The sequence below is a fragment of the Antechinus flavipes genome, chromosome 6 (genome assembly GCF_016432865.1).
Source record: "Antechinus flavipes isolate AdamAnt ecotype Samford, QLD, Australia chromosome 6, AdamAnt_v2, whole genome shotgun sequence".
Lineage (NCBI taxonomy): Eukaryota > Metazoa > Chordata > Mammalia > Dasyuromorphia > Dasyuridae > Antechinus > Antechinus flavipes.
This window is the reverse complement of record NC_067403.1, coordinates 239171427-239176961: the sequence shown is the minus strand read 5'-3', so window position 1 is coordinate 239176961 and position 5535 is coordinate 239171427. Positions and strand designations below refer to the sequence as shown.

Below are 5535 nucleotides of genomic sequence, written 5' to 3'. Positions count from 1 at the left end.
CCCGCTGCAAACACACACAATGGTCCTCTACCCCAATTCCTTCAGTCTTAAGCAGAACATGTTTGTGTTTCCCTTCACTTCTTCCACAGAGGTTAGGATAAAATTGAGTTCCATTTTTTGTTGGCACAGAAAGGTAGAATGAAGGCTGGAGCAGGAGATGTGCCGTCAGAGACTATAACAACAAAGAAATGGCTGAGTACATCCCTAAGAACAAACCCAGGAGAAGCATTGTGCAGTCTTGTCAGAGAGTGGTGGCTCATAGTGGGAAGCAGGTGCTAAGTGACTAAGTTAGGGATTAGAGGTTAGCCGTTTCTACTGCTGTTTCATTAAGTTGTTACATCCTTAGGGTTCTTGGGGATCTTAATCTATTGATGAAAGCTGTAATTACTTTACTTATTACAAATAACTTTTTTGGGGGATAGGAGATTTCAGAAGTTGTGAAGATTAGAGAAAATCTCTAGTCCTTCATTTTGTTGTTCATATGACCCATATGACTTGGGGAGATGAGATTTCAAAGGATTTATGGGTAGAAAAAATAGGATCCCTCAGACTAAAATTTTACAAGATGAGTCAGCCAAAAAGAGATGAGAAATCCTTAATGTAATACTGAAGACACAAAAGGAAGTAATAATTCTCTGAAAAGACCAGTGTGGACATACAAAGAACTCTTCAATTAAATTAGTTGAACCATTCACTGCATCAATTTGAATGGGAGCTATTTGTCTGACTTCTGGGAGTTTAATAAGAAAGAGGCTTTACTGGTTTCTTCACATCCATTTCAATTACTACATTTGGTAGCAAGGGCCTCTGTACACAAGTGACTATGCAACCAATTAAAATTCTTACTAAGGAAAGAAAAAACATTAAAAAACCAAACCTTGTATAAGATTTAACTAGCCAAAGAATGTTTCTTTATGGATATTTTGTCTAGCTAACAGTGACCCCTGGAAAGGCTGGAAGTAAGAGGGATGCTATGGTCCTCCAAGTCTATGTTCAGATTAGAGTGATGATATGGAGCCAGTTGGATAGCCTGTCAACTTCCTCCTTTTGTTTGGGGAAAAATGGAGGCAAAAATGGTATCTATTTCTCACAATTGTAAGACAAAATGATATGTCAACTGTAAAGTGCTTAGCACACAGTAGGCACTATATAAATATTAATTTTCCTTTTCATATTATGTCATATAAATTTATTATATTGTTAATAAATATTAACTATTATTCTGTTACTTGTTTATCAATGTTCCTTGGAACTTTGGGGATCCTGGATATGCTAGTAGGCAAGTAACATATTACCTATTGCCATAGATTACATATCTGTGCTTTGGCATTTTTGAGTATTGGTTGAGGATGTGAAGGAAGAAAAAAGATTCGTGGGCAGAATTGTGACTCTTAACATGGGTGACTTTGGGCCTTTATTCAAAGAAATAAGAGGTTCCTCTTCATGCCTCGGCTGGCCATCTGAGAAATTCTCCTCAGTTCATCTGGTCATGAAATGACAGAAAGTATAAAAATATAAAAGGTTATTCATTGCCTGATTTATTTATTTAGCTCAACTCTTCTGAGCAAGCTAGTTCTTTAGTGAATAGGTCACTCAGGGCCATTTTCCCAATTCGTTATGTATTTCAGGGTTTTGCATCAATGAGTTTGGTCAGCAGGTAATTGCCAATGACCAGAATAGTTCCTAATGCTGCCACTTAGATTAAAAACAAAGACAAAAACAGCTATTTACAGAAGTGGAACTGAGAGAAGCTAACAGAGGGTGAACACAAAAGCATAATACAAGACTGGAAAAATGACTTCAGCTCAAAATAAAATGAGGTTGGTGTGGAAGGCAAAAGTCACTCAAATGAACTTTTTAAAAATCTACATTGGGAGAAAGAGGGCAATTAAAGAAAGGGTAGAACTATGTTAAATAGGGTGGAAGTGATGATAACTGACAACAGTGAGAAATATTCAATCCTTCCTATGCAAAAATGTTCAATTTCATGTCATTGAACTTCTCTTATTTTGGGGGTCTCTTTTATGCCTTGTTTGATTAAGCACTCTTCCCCAATCCCATTTGTGAAAGGGATCTGGATTAATTTTTTTCCATTTACAAAAAAGTTGCTGTCTTAAATATTTATGTCACAACCATCTGGAACTCAGAAGTATATGGTATAAGATTCTAATTTAATCCTTAATTAAAAAAAAATAAGCTGCTTTTTTATTTTTCCTAGGTGTCTTTCTTAGAGATTCTTTTACTTATAAAGCTTATGTTCTTAGGTTTATTAAACATTCAACTACTTAGTTGAATTATTTTTTTTTTTGATTCTTGCTTATCTAGTCTGTTCAATTGATTTACAAAAAAATTTAAAATTAATATAAATAGTTTTGATAACTATTGATTTATGATATGGTTTGAGATATGAAAGTGCTATTCATCTTTTTTTTCCTACTTTAAAAAAAATTAAAATTAATATAAATAGTTTTGATAACTATTGATTTATGATATGGTTTGAGATATGAAAGTGCTATTCATCTTTTTTTTCCTACTTTAAAAAAAATTACTTTCCTTAAGGTTTCCTTCCTTCCCTCCTTCCTTTACTTTTTTCCTTTTCTCCTTCCCTCTTTTCTTCCTTCCTCTCTTTTTCTCTTTCTTGAAATTACATTTAAGTACCACTCCTAATCCTGTGGTAGCTTGCAGTGGAGCTTGATTCATAAGACTTACGTCAGGGAAACACAAAATGAAAGGCTAATACAGACATACAGGGGAAAAGTCATGGAAGTATGCAGACTCCCTGGACCTCTACCCCATGCCTCTGGCAGACCTTACCTGGCTCTCTTGCTCTCCCTTCTATCAATACTCTTAGCTCAGTTCTGTAGTCACAGCATGTACTATAGGAACCTGAGGGCAGAGACCTCTGGGAGCTCTCCCTGGTTCTAGAAGTCCCACTGTGGTCCTTTGATCCTGCTAGGACCATCCTCTCTGCTTAACTACTTATATTCCTGGTTATAGTGACAATCTGGCTAATATAGTTCAAAGGAGCATAGATTTACAGTTGGAAAGTATGTAAGAAGTCATTGGCTTTTACCCCTTCATTTTCAGATAAGGAAAGTTGTCCCTAGACAGGTGTTGTCATTTACCTGAGGTCACACAGGTAATAAGAGCTGAGACTCATACTTCCAGCCTCTGATTTCAGATACTCTGCACTTGCCTTTGTAATACTTTGCTCACAAGGAGGATTACAGAGGCTCCAACATACACCCAGAACATGATTCTTTTCAACAAGATGCTGAAGTCAGTCTGTTACCTTCTATTTCAGAAGAATTAATTACTGTTAAGAAGTTTTACCCCAAAACTAATCCTCCCCTGGCAAGCCTGCATTTGGAATGTAGTGCGTCTCACAATGCCATTGTTGTTCGTCCTTCATTCTCAAAGAGGATCAATGATATCATCTTGGCTTGGGAGTGAATTGGATTTAAGCGAGCAGAGTTGCAGTCAACAGCCTCATTCTTTCTGAGTCATCCAAGTCCAGCGGCAGGGCAACGTCAGGATGACTGGTGCTCGCTGGAGATGTGGTAGTTGACCTGGGTGTCTTTGATGTCTGGCCAAGCTCTACATCCACCATGGCCCCTGTTTTAACTGCTTCTTGACTGTTGAAACAAATTCTTCTCATTTGGCCAGGGGAAGGCTTTCCATGCTTGGGGTAGACAAGAGCATTATGGGGGCTTATTCTTCTTCTAATTCATCTATAGGTTTGAGAACTGTTGATTCCCCTGAACCTGGTTCAGTCTGCCTGCCCAAGATTGTTTACCATTGTGTGGCTGCTATATATGCTACAGCCTCTTGGGCCCACAGGTGAGAGTTTGTGATTCAGGTGAATATCAAAGGTAGTAGAGGGCTCTTGAAAAGAGCTAGGAAGCTTTCACACTAAAAGTACGAGCTCTGAACACTTCAGTGTCCATCTACTGAAAGTTAGAGTGATTTGTGTTTAAAGGCAGACTCAAGTAGCACTTTGAATCGCATTGGACCAGTCTAGAAAAATTATCTTCTCCAGAGCTTCATTTCAAGAAATCATAAATGAAAACTACTGAGGACAAAAAGTCAATTGTCCCAGCTCTTAGGAAAAAATCTAGTCATCCATGTCCCAAAATATCTTACAAAATGGAAACAACCCAAAATTATATTCCTGCAGACAGAGCACCCACATGTAAAAGTATGATGACCCAATTGGAGAGAAGGGTCACGATGTAGTGAGGGGCTATAGTCATGTGTGACTGCAAGAGAGGCAGAACAGACATTTCTAACCTCATTTCCTCATCCTTCTCCAAGAGACCTTCATTCCTGCCAGGTGCTTTTTTTTTTCAGAGCTATTTTGGGTCTCTATCTTCAGGCCCTCAGTTCTTTCAAGGTGATATGATCCAGAGAGGTGTGGTCACTGCTCTCCTGGCCTGTGCTCTGTGGTATGAGCACTCTTCTCCACCCTGGAACTGTGACCAGGAGAAAGGTCTACCACCTAAAAATGTGGATAATAATACCCAGATAGACTGAATCCATTGGGACTATCAAAGCTCTGTTTGAAGACATTTAGGGCAGGGAAACCTGTAACTGTAAACAAACCCAACCACAAATGATTCTCTGATTTAATGCTGCTAATTAATCAATTGCTTTGGCTGGATAATTTTAACTTCCATATTCCCTTATGTTAGAGGAACAACATTAGAATCTCAGCTCTTACACAACCTATGTGACTTTGGGGCTTTGATTTGCTTACCTGTGAAATGATGAGGTTGGTTCAGATGACTCCTTAGATCCATTCCAGTTCTAAAGCTGTTATTCTAGGAAACTACAGAAGCCCCTGTATGCTCTTGTCAAATCCACTCTTCATGATGAAGATGTTGCTAAAGCTAAAAATTGAGAGGACTCTTCTTGATGTATATAAGGACTTGGCAGACAACAAAGGCACAGATTTTCTCACTTGGCCAAGGTGCTTAGTTAGGACTCTCATTACCTCTTTCTCTCTCTTGTGTTGTTGTGAAGGTCTCCTGATTGTGGTCCCAGTTTCCAGTCCTGCCCCTCTTCAATCCATCTCTGCACAGCAAACAAATTAAAAGCTTATATCTGACCATATCATCCCCCTGTTAAAAACATTCAACAGCTCACAATTGCCTCTAGTATTGTTAGGAACACAATACGTAACTTTGTTTTACCTCTGATAGACCTTTTCTTCTCCTCTTGTGAGAGGATGATGGTGATTCAAGGAGATTGAGAGGCAATTGCGTTGTCTGACTTCTCTCTTCTTCCCTCTGCCTCCAATTTATTTTCCCAGTCCACAAGCAACACCTGTGTCAGCAAAGGCTGCCCCGCAATGCGTTCAGATGTTCACAGCTGTGGAGGATCTCGGAGAATTGACCTGCCCTTTATGGTTCACTTAGGCATGGTCCTTAACATAGGCTAAAATAGAAACTCCTTTTTTTCTTTAATACATTTTAATTTTCATCTATAAGTATATTTACATACATAAACAATAATAAAGAAATAAAATAAGGAATA

The 5535-nt window shown here is 38.3% G+C and overlaps 1 long non-coding RNA gene across 1 annotated transcript; it reads right to left on the bottom strand.

Annotated features, from left to right (window-relative positions):
• Nucleotides 1–1382: 1382 nt before the first annotated feature.
• Nucleotides 1383–5264, bottom strand: LOC127541107 (uncharacterized). Its single transcript, XR_007948369.1, has 3 exons — nucleotides 5193–5264; nucleotides 4757–5073; nucleotides 1383–1483 (listed from the first exon to the last, which is right to left on the bottom strand). It is a non-coding gene; the product is annotated as an uncharacterized LOC127541107 (long non-coding RNA).
• Nucleotides 5265–5535: the final 271 nt, after the last annotated feature.